This window comes from Zonotrichia albicollis, chromosome 2, assembly GCF_047830755.1.
Source record: "Zonotrichia albicollis isolate bZonAlb1 chromosome 2, bZonAlb1.hap1, whole genome shotgun sequence".
NCBI lineage: Eukaryota > Metazoa > Chordata > Aves > Passeriformes > Passerellidae > Zonotrichia > Zonotrichia albicollis.
Genome location: NC_133820.1, coordinates 83,300,819 through 83,318,996, shown reverse-complemented (window position 1 = coordinate 83,318,996; position 18,178 = coordinate 83,300,819). Strand labels below are relative to the sequence as shown.

The 18,178-nt window shown below is 42.9% G+C and overlaps 1 long non-coding RNA gene across 10 annotated transcripts in view; it reads right to left on the bottom strand.

Annotated features, from left to right (window-relative positions):
• LOC113460040 (uncharacterized) overlaps nucleotides 1–18,178 on the bottom strand; it is a 241,893-nt gene that overhangs the window by 136,526 nt on the left and 87,189 nt on the right. For 6 of the 10 annotated variants that reach the window (XR_012579074.1, XR_012579073.1, XR_012579072.1 and 3 more), the window contains one exon: nucleotides 10,991–16,184. This is a non-coding gene — a long non-coding RNA (uncharacterized LOC113460040). Of the gene's footprint in view, nucleotides 1–10,990; nucleotides 16,185–18,178 lie in introns of those variants that run through there. The other 4 variants (XR_012579067.1, XR_012579069.1, XR_012579070.1 and 1 more) reach the window with 1 other exon arrangement.

Genomic DNA, 18,178 nt, shown 5'->3' with positions numbered 1-18,178 from the left:
TTCCTTGAAATAAATCCAGCTGTTATTGTTCAGAATTCTGACTTTTTGTCACCTCTGCATGACCAAATTCCTTCCCTTTCCTTTTACTGGTTTAATGTCTCCTAGCACTCAATTTTCTGTTGTCAGATTTGCTGTTGTTGTTACTCTCTGAGATTTAACAGGGAATTTGGCATCCCCAGTAGTGCATCTGATGCATCTTTTTTTCTAATAAAATCATCAGAATTTATATATTCCAATTCTTTTGCACATGGCTGATGAATTGAACCTTTGGTAGAATAACACTGTGTTTAACACTGCTGAGCAGACACCAAAAGGTAACATGGCCTACAAATTCAGTAACAGAAGGGCTTGAGTGGGAAGATGTAAGTAGAAATATTGTGAGTATTGTGTCTGAAATGAGCTGTAGACAAGATGTCTAATCAAGAGAGAAACTGGCTAAACTGTGAAAAAAGAGAAAGCAGACAACTAACCCAAATTCAGAGTTCTTACTACAGAAATGGTCTTTACACCCATACTCGCTTAAAACCCTTTACAGGTGCCATCTATCTACAGTCTTGTTCCTGTTCTGGAAAATCTAACTTATTTATGTCAGTTCTCATTAGTATCTCTATCAAATATCCTTTAAGTCACAGCTGACAATGGGAAAAAATGGGACTCAATTAGATATTTTTGTCTTGGCAGTGGGAGAGAAAGGGTAAAAATCCAAATTGCACCTGAACCTCTTTTAAGTTTAGACCTGCTGCATTTCAAAAATCATTTTTCCTCAGCAATTTAGAGAAAGTAGTGAATAACAAAAGGACGCAGTGAAGTTTTCATGACAATTTTGCTTTTGGAAGAGCCAGAGCAAGAAGATCTGAAGTTGACTTCTGGGAGCTGGTAAACTTGGTGAATTTTGAATTTGTGTCATGCAACCTTGAGAGAGAATGTAATAAATGGATAATTGGAGTTGGGAGTGGGAATCTCTAAGAGTATATAATTCGCCTCCACTCTTTATACTTTTAGGTATGTCTGAATCAGAGGTATAAGTGGCCTTCAACACCAGTATTTTATTAACTTATGCAAGAGATATTGCAAAGGAGCAGAGCATCTTCAGAAGTGGCAGAACGTGTCTGTAGCAGTAATTTTGGTCACTATTCAAGTTGGCTGCTGATTTTGTGGCACTGAAAATTACCAAATAAATCTATTTGATGTTGAAAGGCAGAACTATTAGTCCTAACCTATGCTGGCAACAATAGAGTAGGGAAGCATAGGTGGGGAATTTAGTGGTGAAATTTAGGTTGCTAGGGTTCTGACCAGGAGGGAGTCCAAATCTATTGTCAACAAGGCATCTCTTGTGTGATACTGCTGGCTGCATATGCAAAACCTAAAGAAACTGCATGGGACAGATGTATTTCCCATTAACTAGAAGACAAACTAACCTGAATAAAAATATAATGTGGGGTTATTTTCAGTAAAAACAGAGGGAAAACCAACAGGCATGGAGGAGTACTTGACTTGATGTAGACAAGATCTTTTTACATGAAGATAGGAAGCATATATATAGAAAAGCAGCTCTGTTACTCCAGGTACAAACCCCTGGTTTTGTCCCTTGGGACTTTGGGCCAAAAACACAAGACCCCTCAGTGCAAGCTGTGGATGCTGTCCCTGAGCTTACAGGGGGGTGAGAGCCAGACTTAATAGAAGAATCGATTAAGGAATTGAAAAAAAATTATGGTGATTTTTATAACAGAGAAAGATCAACAGAAAGATCTCTCAGGATGACTGGTGTAATAATTTTTTTTTTTCACTACTGTTGTAGTGTGTTGTTAAGTTTCTTGTGTTATTCCCCCAATTTATGTATTGTTCTCCCCTATTATGTGTAAAATGGTTTCGTTCCCCCTTTTCTTTCCCGCCACCGTTAGTCTGCCAGCTAAGTTGCTATAGTAACCGCTATTCATAGTTGCCGATATATAATGGCTCCTCCCTTGGTTTCCCTTATAAGTGAAAGTCGTTTCCTCCCTGGGTTAAGTCAGTCACCCCCTTTCTCCTCCCAAGTTTCGAGAACCTTCTTCTCTCTGGGGGTTATGGTTGGCTGCCGCCCCAAAGCTCCTCCTTTGCTTAATTTTAGTTGGTTATTTAGGTATGTCAATTATGTTTAGGACCTCAAAATATGTATTATTATTGGCTAGCTGGGTTTCCCTACCTTTTCCCCCTTTTTCCCTTAAAAACCCTGTGTAGCCCCCGGTTCGGGGCCATTTTGCTGGGTGTTTTCTCTCTTTGATGGTGCTTCTGTAATAAAACTGACAGCCTACCTCCAGTAAATAGTCGCTTCCTAATTCGCCTCACACTCGTGCCGCTCCGAGACACCTCCCAGCTCAGCCTAAGGCCAAAGACGCCGAAGGGGGCTGGTTATAGATGTGCGGGGGTGCTGGCCTTCGCCTCTCACTAGCTAGCCGGATCCCGGGACTCAGTGCGCCCTCGCACAGTGTGGCGCCCAACGTCGGGCCTGTAAAAACAGACACCTCGGAGTTGGACTTTTAAGTTACAGTGGAAGCCGCACTACCCACAGGGGGGGTGCAGGCTCCGTTTTAGGGGCAGCGCTCCCTGAGGATTGGTACCGAGACTCCTTGCGCCCAGAGAGGACGGTTCCGGAGACGAAAATACACCGCCTGATTTCTCGTTTTGCTGCTATCACCACATTGGTAAGGTCGGGCCCTGCTTTGGGGACTTTTCCGATTTTACTCCCTTGCCTTTTTAAATTTCCCTAGGGTGCATGCCCTGCGTTGGGGACCCACCCCCACCCTATTTCCTTGACGCTCTTCTTCACCCCAGTGCTTTTTCATTTTATCTTTCCCGTGGACCCGGTATCCCCAGACTTGGAGTCCGGATCCACCACCCAAAACCTTTTTCCTTTACTGAAACCCCAGACTTGGGGACGGTAGGGGAGGCAGGGGCTAGTGGAAAGTGGCTTGTTGTTTTCAGTTGTTTTCAGGCAGGTGGTTGTACCACCAGAAGGATTTCCCTGCTTTCTAGTATCAGCAGTTTCTGTACTAGAAAGTGGCCATGGGTGCAAGCTTGGGAAAATCCCAAAAGGAGATTTATAATATTGTAAAGGGTTTACTGCTTGGAGATGGCCAGAAGGCCCCCAAGCAAGAATTAAAATTTTTAACTAAGTGGGTCTTTTCGAAGTTCCCTGAAGTTTGCCCAGAACTTGCAAAGCAGCCACGGTTTTGGGGAGCCGTTTTGGCAAAATTAGAAGGAGCAGTAAATTCCGGGGAGACAAAATTAGCGACTGTGACATTTTGGGCGAGCAGAGTGCTTATAATACTCAGCTCGTCAGGGGAACCGAAAAAAAGCCCTGCACGTCCCCGTTCCCCTCGTTTGGCTTCCCTTACCTCCCAGCCCTCTCCCTATTCACACAGGCAGGAGCCCTCGAAAGGGATTTTAAAGGCCAACAAAAAGCAGGGAAACCATTCTGCCCCTGCTCCCTCTCGACCTGCTCAGCCTCCCTGTCCGAGGAGCCCTAGTCAGGCTCCTCCTATATCCTCACCCTCTACCCCAGTTCTCAAGTCCCCAGTTTCAACCCCTAAGTTTGTTCGGTTTAGTAATGAAATTCCACAAAGTATCTCCTTTACCGTCCAAGATGGCGGGGACCACGCGGTCCCTGCCGCCAGAGCTCTTTCTTCTTCCGCTAACCTGTTCCTCCCAAGCACCAACCCCTTCCTTCACCCTGACCACACCCCTTGCCCAGTTACTCCTCTCTCATACCCTCCCTCCGTCCCGCTCACTCCTCAGCACTCCGCCCCACCTTCAGCTCCTCCTCAAACCCCTCCCCCGGTTCAGCCCCCCACTCCCTTCCCCCCCGCTCCATTTTCGTTTTTCCCTCCGCCTCCGAACGCCGTCCGGGGGGCGGAGAAGGGTACTTTGCTGCGCCCACTCCCTTGCCTTACGTCAGCGCCAAACCCCGCCTCAACCTCCTCCAGTTTCGGTTCCCACGCCACCCCCCCCAGATCTCACGCTTTGTGTTCAGAGGAGGGGGGGGGGGAAAGCCGGAAACTGGAGCAAGCTCCCCTATTAGAAGCCGCTCCTGTTACATATCATCTAGGGGAGGGGGGAAATGCACGGGCACAGTGGGTGCCTTTAGCACAGGTCCGAATAAAAGAGCTATGCAAAGCTCAGAAAGATTACTCCCGGGAGTCAGAATTCTTCCAGGGTTTGCTACATAATACCCTTGCTCAGGGAGATTTGGTACCGACGGATTTAAGGTCCCTCTTCTCTAGCCTGCTCAGACCCATGGAATTTAGAGTCTGGGTGAGGGAATGGAGGAGGGAAATAGTGGAAGTACTCCCAAGTTTTTGGGGGAACCTTACACTGTCCCATGACGCAGATGGTCAGTTAATTACCCAAGAACATCTTTTGGGTGAAGGACAGTGGGCTGAAGGGGCAAATCAAGCTAAAGCCTTATTCCCATCCCAGCTAGTAGAGACGGCCCGAGCAGCTGAGCGGGCCTTCTTTAAGTTAGAGGTAGTTACCTCCCAATGGGAAGATGCTGAGGTTTTGCAAGGAGTGCAAGAGCCATACATGGAATTTATCGAACGCCTATACAGATATGTGGAAGCGCAGGCGCTCGGAGAGGATGACAGGGAAAAAATGCTTGAGCGGATGGCTTATAGCAATGCCAACGCTGACTGCCGCAAGGCTATAAAAACTCTCCCTCGAAGTCCTAAGCCCACAGTAGAAGCCATGATAGATGTCGTAGTGCGTCAAGTTTCCCTGGCCCCAAGGCCTAAGAGAACATCTGTGCATTTTGCTGAATGCCCCGAGCAAGACTTCATAGAGGCTGAAGCTGCCCCCGTGGCCGGTCCTTCTACTTCTGGGTCTGGCAAGAGGACATCAGCAACCCATCCCTGCCATCTCTGTGGCAAGGTGGGTCATTGGATGCCTCAGTGTCCCATGCGCCAAGACTACATGGAATGGAGGCGGAAGCGGGAAAAGGAGGAGAATCAAAAGAAAAAAAACTAGACTTGGAGCGCAGCCCCTCCCTGCGCGAAGATAGAAATGTGGCGGGCTGTTTTCCATCATCCGGGGAGAGTAGAAACGAGGGAGAACCGCCGCACGTCTTGCCGGAATTGATGCACCTATCAGTTAGGAAACACTTTACCTGTGATATTCCGCCCAAACCTGCATTTAACACCATGTCCTCTGTTTCCCCTTACAGGCTGCAGCTAACTAAGAGCATTTACCTCCCTAACAGTAATTTACAGCTGGTGACTGTCGACTTGCAACATCCGGGTCACTAGAGGGAAATTGGACGTTGCAGGTGGACCATTGTCGGGGACACAAAGCACACACCGCGAGACATCCGTATCGTCCCTGGTCTGATAACTACCGACCAGGACCGCTTTGCGGTAGGGCTGTACTGTGTCCGACCCCCGTTTTTCCTCCCTGAGGGACAGGTCATTGCCCAGGCCATTTCTGTTCTAGATAAAGACCATTGGACGAGACCGAAGGAGAAGACCTCACCTCCGACCGTTGCCTGGACACAGTTAGTAGGGAAGGAGAAGCCCCGCCTAACATGTCAACTTTCATTGGGCGAGGACAAGAGAATAGTGAGGGGTCTTTTGGACACGGGTGCAGATGTGACGATCATTCCCTCCCGGGAATGGCCGCCGAACTGGGGCTTGCAAAGCGCTGCGGGCACAATTTCTGGTGTTGGGGGCCTTCAATTGGCAAACCGATCGAAGAGCATTGTGCAAATTAAGGGGCCCGACGGGCAATTGGCGTCTATACGCCCGTTCGTTTTAGATTACACAGAACCCCTCTGGGGAAGGGACCTATTGGCCCAGTGGAGAGCCAAGATCGATCTCCCGAAGGCTCCCCAGGTTTTTCGGGCAGTGGCCACTGAGGAGCGCCAGACCTGGAAACTGAATTGGCTTTCAGATAAACCTGTAGAGGTCAAACAGTGGCCACTTAACAAGCAAAAACTAAAGGCGCTCAACGAGCTCGTTCAGGAGCAACTATTGAAAGGCCACCTAGAAGAGACCATGTCACCTTGGAACTCCCCAGTGTTTGTCATCAAAAAGCCTAATAAGGATAAGTGGCAGCTTCTGACCGACCTTCGCCAAATTAATGAATTAATAATTGACATGGGTTCGCTTCAGCCAGGGATGCCCTCCCCAGCAATGCTCCCCCAAGATTGGGAATTAGCTGTGATTGATATAAAAGATTGCTTTTTCCAAATTCCCCTTTACCCAGAGGACGCCCCGCGATTTGCATTCACAGTTCCGTCCATCAACTGTGAGTCCCCAGCCAAGCGCTATCATTGGCAGGTGCTCCCGCAGGGCCTCAAGGTCAGCCCTGTGATCTGCCAGTGGTATGTCGCTTCGCTGCTGTCACCCATTCGTACAGCCCTCGGGGATGCCGTCATTGTCCATCATTATATGGATGACATCCTTCTGTGTGCGCCCGACCACAGTTTGCTTGCCCATGCGCTTGACCTGACAACCAATGCGTTGGCTGCTGCAGAGTTCGAGCTCCAGCAGGACAAAATTCAGCGGGTACCACCTTAGAAATACCTAGGCCTCGAAATTACAAAGCGGACAATTGTGCCGCAAAAATTGGCAATTCGGACAAAAGTCCAGACCCTAGCAGATGCCCATCAACTGTGTAAGTCTTTAAATTGGGTGAGACCCTGGCTAGGCATTTCAACTGAAGACCTAGCCCCCCTCTTCAATTTGTTGAAAGGGGGAGAGGAGCTTAAATCCCCTAAGACTCTTACCCCAGAGGCACAAGTAGCTCTGGAGAAAATACAAAAGGCTATTTCAACCAGACAGGCACACCGATACCATCCGGGCCTGCCCTTCAAATTTATTATACTGGGAAAATTGCCACACCTGCATGGCATAATACATCAATGGGATGATAGTCTGGAGGACCAAGGCTCAGAGAACAAACTCTTAATTATAGAGTGGGTCTTCCTGAGCCACCATAGGTCCAAAAGAATGACACGGCCACAGGAGTTGGTGGCCGAACTGATTCTCAAAGCAAGATCGAGGATCAGAGAGCTTGCAGGCTGTGACTTCTCATGCATACATATCCCAATTAAATTAGAATCGGGCCAATTTAAACTAAAGACCTTTGAAGAACTGCTGCAAACTAATGAATATCTTCAGTTTGCACTCGACAGCTACACTGGGCGCATCGCAGTAGATCAGCCGGCCCACAAATTATTCAATTCAGAGTTTAAATTTTCATTGAAGAAGGTTCAGAGCAAGAAGCCACTGGATGCTGTGACAGTTTTTACTGACGCGTCTGGAGCATCCCACAGGTCAGTGATGACTTGGAAGGATCCTCAGACTCAGCAGTGAGAGACCGATGTTGCTGTTGTAGAGGCCTCTCCACAAGTTGCTGAGTTAGACGCAGTCGTCAGAGCTTTTCAGAAATTCCCTGGACCTTTCAATTTGGTCACAGATTCTGCATATGTTGCAAGTGTAGTGTCTCGAGCTGAGTCAGCTGTTCTTCAAGAGATCACTAATAAAAGATTATTTGAATTGCTGAGTAGACTCGTCAAGTCAGTCTCCAACCGCGAACATCCATTTTATGTCATGCATGTGAGATCACACACAGATCTTCCTGAGTTCATTGCGGAGGGTAACCGTCGCGCCGATTCTTTGGCCGCGGCTGCTGTTTCGCAGGCCCCCCTCCCAGATGTGTTCAGTCAGGCTAAAATCAGCCACCAACTGTTCCATCAAAATGCCCCTGGCCTAGTTCGTCAATTCAGTCTGACGCAGGAGCAAGCCAAGGCGATAGTGGCCACATGTCCCCAATGCCAGCAAGATCAAATGCCTACCATAGCCTCGGGGGCTAATCCCCGAGGTTTAGTAAGCTGCGAGCTGTGGCAGATGGATGTAACGCACATTCCATCTTTTGGTCGATTGTGTTACGTCCACGTCTCAGTAGATACCTTCTCCGGAGCGATCTATGCTTCTGCCCACACAGGTGAGAAGGCGGCGGATGTTCAGAAACATCTGCTTCAAGCATTCGCTGTCTTGGGCATCCCTAGGACCTTAAAAACAGACAATGGCCCCGCGTATGCTTCCAAGGAGCTGCAAAGCTTCCTGCAGCAATGGGGAATAGTGCATAAAACCGGCATCCCCTATTCCCCGACAGGCCAAGCCATAGTAGAAAGAGCCCACCAGAGCCTTAAGAAAATCGTGTCCCGGCAACAACCGGTGATGAAGGCAGAAACCCCCCACGTCAGGCTATCAAGGGCATTGTATACACTCAACTTCCTGAATTGCTCTTTTGACAGCCAAAACCCTCCGGTGGTCCGACATTTCGGCAGTCACCAGCAGCTGCAGCCTAAAGCCAAGCCACCGGTTCTTGTAAAGGACCCGGAGACCTGGCGGACGGAGGGTCCTTTTGACCTAGTAACTTGGGGGAGGGGATATGCCTGTGTGTCCACTCCCTCAGGTCCCAAGTGGGTACCATCTAAATGGGTCAGGCCTTTCGTCCCGAAGCAGGGGACCAAGAAAGAAGAGGTACCACAGGTCCGGCAAGCATGCTAGCGTCAGCGGAAGAAACTATCCCATCAACCCTCCTCATTCTCTCCAGATCTCACCTCAGTAACTGAAGAACCCTCTCATCCAGCTTCTCCTCCACCCCTTGACCTTTTACACCACCTTTCCTCCTTTTCCCTCCCAGCTCCAAACACCACCCCCCGTATGTTTTATCTAAATTGGTTGTTTGGGGAAGAACCATGTCTGTGAATCCTGCATACTTTTACGACTTTCCTTTCGTTTCAGTTTTATCTCCCCGAATTTTCACCTCCCCGAATGGCATCCGAAACGACAACGCTGGCTCCCAACCCTTGTTTGTTGTTGACCGTGCTGATGACCTGCGGATTCCTTCTGCCACCTGTGGAGCCGTGAGTCATTCCCCAGCCAAAAATCAACGTCTGGCGTGCTTTGGCCCAGTCATTAGGACAGGACCATATATGCCTCGACACCGGCGCAACAGAGGACCCGATGTCGTCTTGCCTTGTGGGGATCCCTTTCTCCCCAGACGAGTTCCCCTCTGCCTTCCAGTCTGCCCTTTCCCCTGTTTTGGCGCGGAGCCTAACTTTCCTTCCCGGTTTTGAACCCAGTAATGCCTGGAGAGACGGAGTGGCCAGACTGAATCCTGCGCCCTCCGAGCCCACAGAGCTGCACCTACTCGGTTCAACCAACTCCTCAATTTGTTTTCAGTTCGAATTTACTTTTGCCCCCATATATAAAAGCAGTGAGGTGGTCCGGCAGACAAAGAAACAATATCAAGCGAGCCAGTGGTGCCGAGCTGTTCTGAAAATCGTTGGCCCCACCAATACCAAGCGGACCTCTTACGCCCTTCCCAGAGGGGTGTTTTTGATTTGTGGTGATCGAGCGTGGGCAGGCATCCCCTCTGGTCTGATCGGAGGGCCGTGCACATTTGGCCGGCTGACGCTGTTTACCCCCAACATCACCCAAATTATCAATTGGAAAAAGACTAACGTAACATCCAAATTGGCTAGATCCAAAAGAGATCTTAAAGATCTCTCTGAAGATTGTGATGATAAAGTTACCCATTGGTCTCATTCTAAATCCGTCGCCTTTACCATTTTATTGCCATGGTTATCGGTGGCGAAATCTCTGGGTGAATTGGGCCACCTGGAGTGTTGGGTGGTTAAACAAGCCAATTATACTTCAGCCGCATTATACGACCTCCTTAAAGACGAAGAAATTACAAGGAAGGCAACGCTCCAAAACAGAGCAGCAATAGATTTTCTATTGTTGCTCCATCACCATCACTGTGAGGAGTTTGAGGGTCTCTGTTGTCTGAACCTGTCCTCTCGGGCCGAGGACGCCAGACACTCCATCAAAAAACTCCAAGACCTCGTCCATCAGGTCAGGCAGGAGACATCAGACTGGCTGGGAGACATATTCAAGGGTTGGGGCCTTAGCGGGTGGGCCAGTTCTGTGTTAGAATCGGTTTGTAAAGCTGTTTTGAGTTTGATTGTATTTTCCGTTTTAATCGTACTGATCCGTAGTTTGATCCAAAGACTAATAGCTAGAGCCACTTCGACGACTGTCAATCATGCCGCACTCTCTCGGGAAGAACATTTCGAGCTGGAAGACCTCTCCTCAGAAGCCAGAAGAGCTTCAGACGAAGAGGGGCCCACCGAGCTGCCTCAAGAACAGATGTGGGCTAGCGAACTCCAGCTTGAGGAAAGCAAAGATTGGCAAGACAATCTGCAGACACCTGCTTTTTGAGTTGCTTAGACGAGCTAAAATTTTTATTTTATTTGATAAGAAACGGGGAGGTGTTGTAGTGTGTTGTTAAGTTTCTTGTGTTATTCCCCCAATTTATGTATTGTTCTCCCCTATTATGTGTAAAATGGTTTCGTTCCCCCTTTTCTTTCCCGCCACCGTTAGTCTGCCAGCTAAGTTGCTATAGTAACCGCTATTCATAGTTGCCGATATATAATGGCTCCTCCCCTGGTTTCCCTTATAAGTGAAAGTCGTTTCCTCCCTGGGTTAAGTCAGTCACCCCCTTTCTCCTCCCAAGTTTCGAGAACCTTCTTCTCTCTGGGGGTTATGGTTGGCTGCCGCCCCAAAGCTCCTCCTTTGCTTAATTTTAGTTGGTTATTTAGGTATGTCAATTATGTTTAGGACCTCAAAATATGTATTATTATTGGCTAGCTGGGTTTCCCTACCTTTTCCCCCTTTTTCCCTTAAAAACCCTGTGTAGCCCCCGGTTCGGGGCCATTTTGCTGGGTGTTTTCCCTCTTTGATGGTGCTTCTGTAATAAAACCGACAGCCTACCTCCAGCAAATAGTCGCTTCCTAATTCGCCTCACACTCGTGCCGCTCCGAGACACCTCCCAGCTCAGCCTAAGGCCAAAGACGCCGAAGGGGGCTGGTTATAGATGTGCGGGGGTGCTGGCCTTCGCCCCTCACTAGCTAGCCGGATCCCGGGACTCAGTGCGCCCTCGCACACACTACGTTCATTTTTAGCCTGGAAAAAGCTAAGAGCTGCATCTGTGAGTTTGTTTCTGTGTGATGGGAGAGCATTGAATGCAATTTTTATTTTATTAAGGCTTGTCATAACGTAATATTAAAGTTTTCTGATGAAGTACAGATTTGATAAGTAGAGAGTGAGGGGGATTGAAAATTTATGTGACTCATCTTGTGTTAGGTGGGTTGGACTATATAGTCTCCAGAGGACTCCTGACTTCCACAATCCTGTTGAATATTGACTAAGATTCTGTCAAGATACTGTAAATTCTGTTTACATAATGACTAAGATTATGAAGATATTATGGTGTTTTCTGTTGACACAAGGCAATACAGAGTGAGGTAACCTCAAGAAGAGATCTAGGCTACTCTGACATAAAAACGGAGGTGTGAGTGAGATGGGAATAGCAGGTTGTTAATAATTTCTCTATCTCCCCCATATACACATGGTCTGTAAATAAGACACTCATGACAGTAGAAGTGTTAGCACTAGGTCTTGGAAAATCAGATTATTCACTCCAGCTTGTTGATTTCTCCAGATACTGAGAGATGTGCAACAGTTTCAATGTCATTTTGGCCCTTTGGCACGATGGCAGTTGTGCATGGAGGTGTGTGGGCTGTGTGAATGCATGGAGATTTTAATTATTCATTACTTCTCAAGTTTAATAGCTGGTGTGAGCTGCCAATGATGACTTTAAAAAAGTTAGATTTTGCTTAGATTTTATATTTTTTTTCTTAGTTTCTACTCAGGTGAGGTCTAAATCTGATCAAAGACTGGGACGCAGTTCACATGAGCTGCTACCTTAGGGAAGTATCTTCCTTTATTTCATTTCCAATGAGCTTGACAAGCACTTGTCTAATGGTCATATCCTCATGTGTAATTCACACATTGCAAAAATACATCTGAGACAGTAACTTCAATAGAATTGCTTTGAATATGTTTGAAGTTCAGTGTGATTAGGCTGGAAAATTACAGCATCATCAGTCTTGGGACTGCAGAATTACTGCTGTTAACATACTGATTCAAACTAGGACTGAAGAAGGTCATTTCCAACTTTGTGGAGCAGCACACACAGAACTAACACATTAGCAGAAACTGGAAAAAATGAAACAAAAAACCATACAAAACCCTTCAGTCAAAGGATTATTTATTTATTTATTTATTTATTTCTATTTCTTTGACCAATCTAGGAATCTGGAAATGGATTATAGCCCTCCATTGTGACACAATTAGGCACATATTATACAGGACTTCTAGTTATTTGGGTTACTTCTGGTTTGGTACATGATGACGAAAATAGTGCAACATTTTCAATAATACATTTTTTCCCCCTAACAACCCAAACACCGTCTTTGACCATTTATGCTGAGCTTTTGTAACAGACATGTACTCAGAGGGACAGCCTGACTCTTCTAAAACTTCTAGAAAAATTAAAGAGCAAAGCAACAGGGTTCTTATCCTAATGCCACTGTCTCCGACATGAAAATGAGCATTCAGGTGATGATTGTAAGCTTATGATCATGGTCAAAGGAAAATAAAATACTAGCTATAATAAATCACAGACAGAATTACTTGATAATAAAAATAAACATTTTTGACTTAAAAATCAGTTCTGGATTTCTTACATATATTTCTTTTGTTTCACATGTGAAATTTCCAAAACATATGCTGAACGCAGAGGAGACATACAGCAAAATATCCTTTCATTACAAAAATTTAATTTTTTTAGATTGGATTTTTACTTGGTTATCAAACATAGATATCCTATGTGCTTTTCTCTCATTTTAAGCCTGTCCTGATGAGAATTAGCTAAAGAAAGCATCTCAAATTGAGCTATGAAATTTACATGTTTGGAAGTGTGACTGCCAGAGCCTTGGGAATGGTCAATGGAAGTTTCCTTAACACTTGAGAAAACTAAGGATTTATCTACCTTTATAAGATCAAGGGGGATTTTTTTCTTTTTTCTTTTTTTTTTTTTTTCAGCTAGCTACTAGAACATCATAGTCGTGAAAGGAAGACTTTTCTCCAAGGTCGAGAGCAGAAGGATGAGAGACAATGAACAAAAATCTAAAAAGCTTGGGAAATTCTGTCTGTTCAGAAAAACTCTCTCACCATAGAAGTGATAAGCGTTAGAGGAAGTTTCTAGAGAAAGCGTGGAATTTGTGTCATTGGAGATTGTTAAGAGTCAACTAGAAGGCCTTAATGGTATTAGAGAATATTAAGGAATGCTTTGGTGCTATTACAACAATTAAGTGATATTTAATGAGTATTGCATCAGTGTGGAAGCAGTCCATGAATAAACACATGGATAAAACTATAGAATTTTATTCTTTTTTGTCTTCTTTTTTTTTTTTTTTCAGTCAGGTAATTATCTGGGGGTTATTGGTTTTACATGTTACAAACAGAAAAAATCCAGGCTTTTCCTTTACAACAACATCTTGTTTTAGTGCTTCATTAAATACCAGAACTCACACTTAGATTTTTCAAAAAAAGATTTCAGAAAGAGAAAGGAAGTTTTATAGCTAAAGTTCAGGTTTACTTACACTTAACTTGGCAGATTAATTACTTTAAAATCAAATTACTATGAATTTATACTAAAATATCAGAGACCAGAAAAGAAGGGGTAAAAACATTTTTAATGATACATAAGATGATGAAAAGCATAGGAAAGTGAAACTGTTTTTTCCCATATGAAAGTTTCAGGTGGTCATGGTAACAAGAATATAAACCAAAAAACAAACAGAAGAATAAAATCTCTATGTAGCTAGGGAAGCTGAAACACATTCAGGATTTATTATCAAGCAAGTATGTAAAAATTAGTCCACACTTGCTGGAAAATCTGGAAAAGTATCATAGAATACTTAATTTCCTGTTATAAGAGCTCTTGTGTCTCACTCATGAGTAAACAACTGTCATCAGCATTTCTAGGACAGGAATGATTGTGAATATTTAAACTCAATAGCAATTGAACCTGACCTTAGTTTGCTCAATTAATGGTAGTGATAAGACATAACTTTTATGGGAGCAGTTACCTGCTTTGCAACAGCACATCTCAATGTAATGCTAGGCGAAGTATGTTACCCCACTAACTCACTGTTCATACTCTGATTTGAAATGTGAGGTGCAATATATCTTTGAGAATATGGAAGAAGGAAAGAAATCTTTGCTATTTCTACCACAAATGAGAATTCTTTCTAAGTTTCATCAACTGTATCAATTAATTACTAATAAATTATAAGGATCAGACTATATTTTCATATCTAAATGCTTAAACATGTCCTGTACAGCTCACAATGAGAACTGAAAAAAACCCCTGGTTTTGGTTGCACATTTGGTCACATCTGTTGGTCTCACTGTCTGACTATATGCAAAGAATACAAAGAAGTTGCTCACATTTTGAGTTATTTCATCAAGGAATTGAAGATTGTATAAATCCACAATAGAAAATGTGTTTTTAAAAGCAAAATATTTGGAAACTCTGAATTTAATCATGTGTGAAAATAAAAATGTACACTGTGTGGAATACCTGACACTGATGACAATCAGTCTATATTAACTATCCTCTGGGTAAAAATATGTTTCCAAACTCTAAGTAAATGCTAATTATTTCAATAACATGGCACATGGCACCCACAATCTCTAGCCTTAAGAAATATGTTAAATGGAGATATAAAGGCAGAAAGAGGGTTTACATTTGAAGAAACTGCACCTGTCTCATGTAAAACACATCATCTGTGATACTCCAGGATGTGTTCTATTTTCTGTCCAGCTTGAGTAGCACGCTGAAACAGATACATAAATGAATACACACACACTCACAGAGAAAGATGTTTCAGGAAAGATCTAGAAATGTTTTTCAAACCCATTCCCTGCCATTATGTGGTTACTCTGGTTAATATAACCTGTCAGAAAGAAGAGGTGTTACCATTAGGCTGTCATAGCCATGGAATCATCAAACTAGTATGTGGCTGGTGCTCTGCTCTGTAGTATTTCAGTCAGTGTGTTTGACATTTCTCAAAAAAGCATTCTTACTGAGAACTTTATTGCTCTCTAGGTGCTTAGCTAAAGCAGAGAACCCATCTGTTACAAGACTTTCAAAGTTTTTTTGAAGGGAGATTAATATTTAATTTATTAATGTGTACTTATTAATATTAATCTATCAATATTAATTTATCTTTTAAATAGGTTTTATTCTGCACAATTTACTGGCAGGTAATTATCGCATTAACTATCAGTTAGGATGTAGCTATAGCTAGACTTAGGAAGTTGGTTAGGCTTTTTCCTGTTTGGTAGATTTTAGAGGGTTTTTTGTGTGCATATGTGATTTTTTTGTGTTTGATTGTGCCTTTTTTGTTTGTCTTTCTTTTTCTTTTCTGAATCTCTCAATGTAACTTAAGTCCATTTTGCAAGTTATTTACAAGAGACTTGAAAAACAATTTATCCCCCTTACATTCACAGTAGCTTTTCATCTACTTGAATACTATTATGACTACTTCTCTGCTATAGAATAGGCAGATAGAATGCTCAAATATTCCTTTGTATTGTTTTAGTATACTATTGTCTTATTTTAGTATGCTATTATCTCACACTCTGAAAAAAATAATATTTCTATCCAGTAATTCAATATACTAGGTTCTGGAAATTCTGTTGCCTTCTTTTATTCCCCTAATTACTTGCTTACTTCTTCTATACATGCCACTTTAATTTCAGTTCTTCCTATTGCTGCCAATCTTTACAGCCAAAATTAGTAAAACAGAAATTAAGTGAATAAATAAAGAGGAGGGAAGACTGGTGCTTGGCAGTTCAATATTCAGTCTGGCAGAGCTCTTTCATTGCCTCTTTACTGTTTATTTTGGCTTATAAATTCTGCACTTCAAACAAAATCTACACATTACTTGACAGGATACAGTAGTGCAGCAGTCGTGGATCTGTCTCAGATTTGTGTGACAGAAACAGTGTAAAGTTACTCATAGATTAGTAGACCTTGTTTTTTGTGGCATAACATAGCCCATACTTAGCACAAAACAGTTGCATCACTTCCTGTGAGATTCCTCTATGTGTAGGGAAACATTCAACTGTAGCAAAGGTGAAAAAGATCAATGCATTACATTTGAACCTTCAAGAGGAACAGTACTCTTATTTCTCTGATTCATATCAAGAACTGGAAAAAAAATCCTGAAAAAAAAAAAAAGATTCTGAAGTTAAAATTTTTTCAAATATATTTTTAAGATAGTCATGCCAAGTTCAATTACTTTACTGGTATTTATATATATTTCATAGACAATGTCAAGATGTAAAAGTCATTCTGCAGTTATGTTTTAGCATATGCAATTACATATGTCTAAAAACACTACTAAAAAGTATCTATAGGTAAAAACATGTATAAGATATACCAGTAAATGGATATGAAAGTTTGTGTTTTTATTGTATGTAGAAAAATATTAAATGGCCTGATATGTCTAGTTTGTGGTTTCCTCTGGATCTTAAAGACCATTCTATTTTCAAATCGGAGACACCATGAGTGATGGAAATGGAGTGCTGAGAGTAAATTAACACCATTTACTTCCTTTTCTATCAAATCATTATTTCAACCTGCCAACTTCCATTTTCTTTTAACTCTCAGGATAAATGCAATACATGGATTTCAATTGCAACACAATTGTAATAGCAATGCAAGAGTAGCAGTAAATTTCTTTGCTCACAGGAAGCTGTGGTCAATGCATGGTACACTCACCATATGTATGTCCAAACTGTCCACTTTGTTGCTGGATATGAATTTATTTCGAAGTTAAAAAATTAGAAAATTTTTAATACATAATAAATTGACAATTAACAACTAGTCCCATCAATCCTGTGTCCAGGTTGCAAACAGCATCTTTTTCACAACCCTTCATTCATTCATTCATGTTATGACACTACCACCTTTGATGGAATATTGGGTTCATGCGTCAAGTCCTGTGTGTTGGGGGCTGCAGGGGGAGCCCTGGGGAGAAGGAGGCAGGAACTGGTGCCAGCCTGCTTTGCAAAGGAGCCACAAGTATGAGGAGGAGGAAGATGCAGAGAAGGTCCTGTTATGGTCTGACCACAGGCACCCATTCTCTGCTGGAGGTGAGGGTTGGGGAGATGGAAGAGTCAGGAAGCAAGGAATGAAGAAAGAGGGTATTTTCAGTTTTTACTTTGGTTATCACTATCCAACTCTACACTTAACTGGCAATAAATTAAGCTAATTTTCCCCGAGCTTTGTCTGTTTTGCCAGTGATGGTAAGTTTCAACTATGAATTATTGTGTACCAAAAGCTTTTGCATCTTATTTCCCACCACCACCTCCCTTGAAGAAGCGGACCAGAAAAGAAACTGGCTGGTCTGTCAGCCAGTCAAATTCAACTCACCACACTGTAATAGTTAATAATTTTTTAAAATTAAATCATTAAAATAAATTTAATATGTATGCTTTTATAAATAGAATTATTATATTAAAATATTTTATTAGTCAATTTTGGAATTATAATTATATTAAATTAAATAATGCAGCATTGTTCTGGGAAAATCTTGCTGCATTTTCTTATCCCTTTCCATATTTACATTCTCCTCTAGCTTCTGGTTATTATTTATTTATAAAATCTTCATAATTTTCTGTCTGTATATGCTGCAGGCCTCTATGTTGGGGGAAAGAGGTGTCATTTATATTTTATAGCCTCTTTTCATTTGCTTCACAGGAAGTATAGATTTTTTGCTTGTATGTTTTCACTATTTATTTTTACATTAAAGTTTTCAATCCCAGATATTGATTACCTTGGAAATGTCTTAAATATTTACCAATTGTTACGGTACATTTCTGCTCATACCTTTTTTGTCTAAACTTTTATAGTTTTGAAATTCACAAGATTCACTTTTGTAAAGCTGGCCTTTTCCTTTCGCCATAAAACTGAGATCTACCAGAGTGCTCTCCCATATTGAATAAAGGTCTTACAGAGGGAAACAAATTTTTCTCTGCAAATTGTAAATTTTGTAAGTATTTTATATTTGAAGTTTGAGCATCAGAGTATATCACAGATTTGAACACTGCAGGTTTTGTTTTCCAGATGGAAATCTGTAAGCTATTGCTTCATGCACTGACTAACCTCCTCTTAGTGTGTTTTGGGGACTTACTGTGATATATCTTGGTAATGG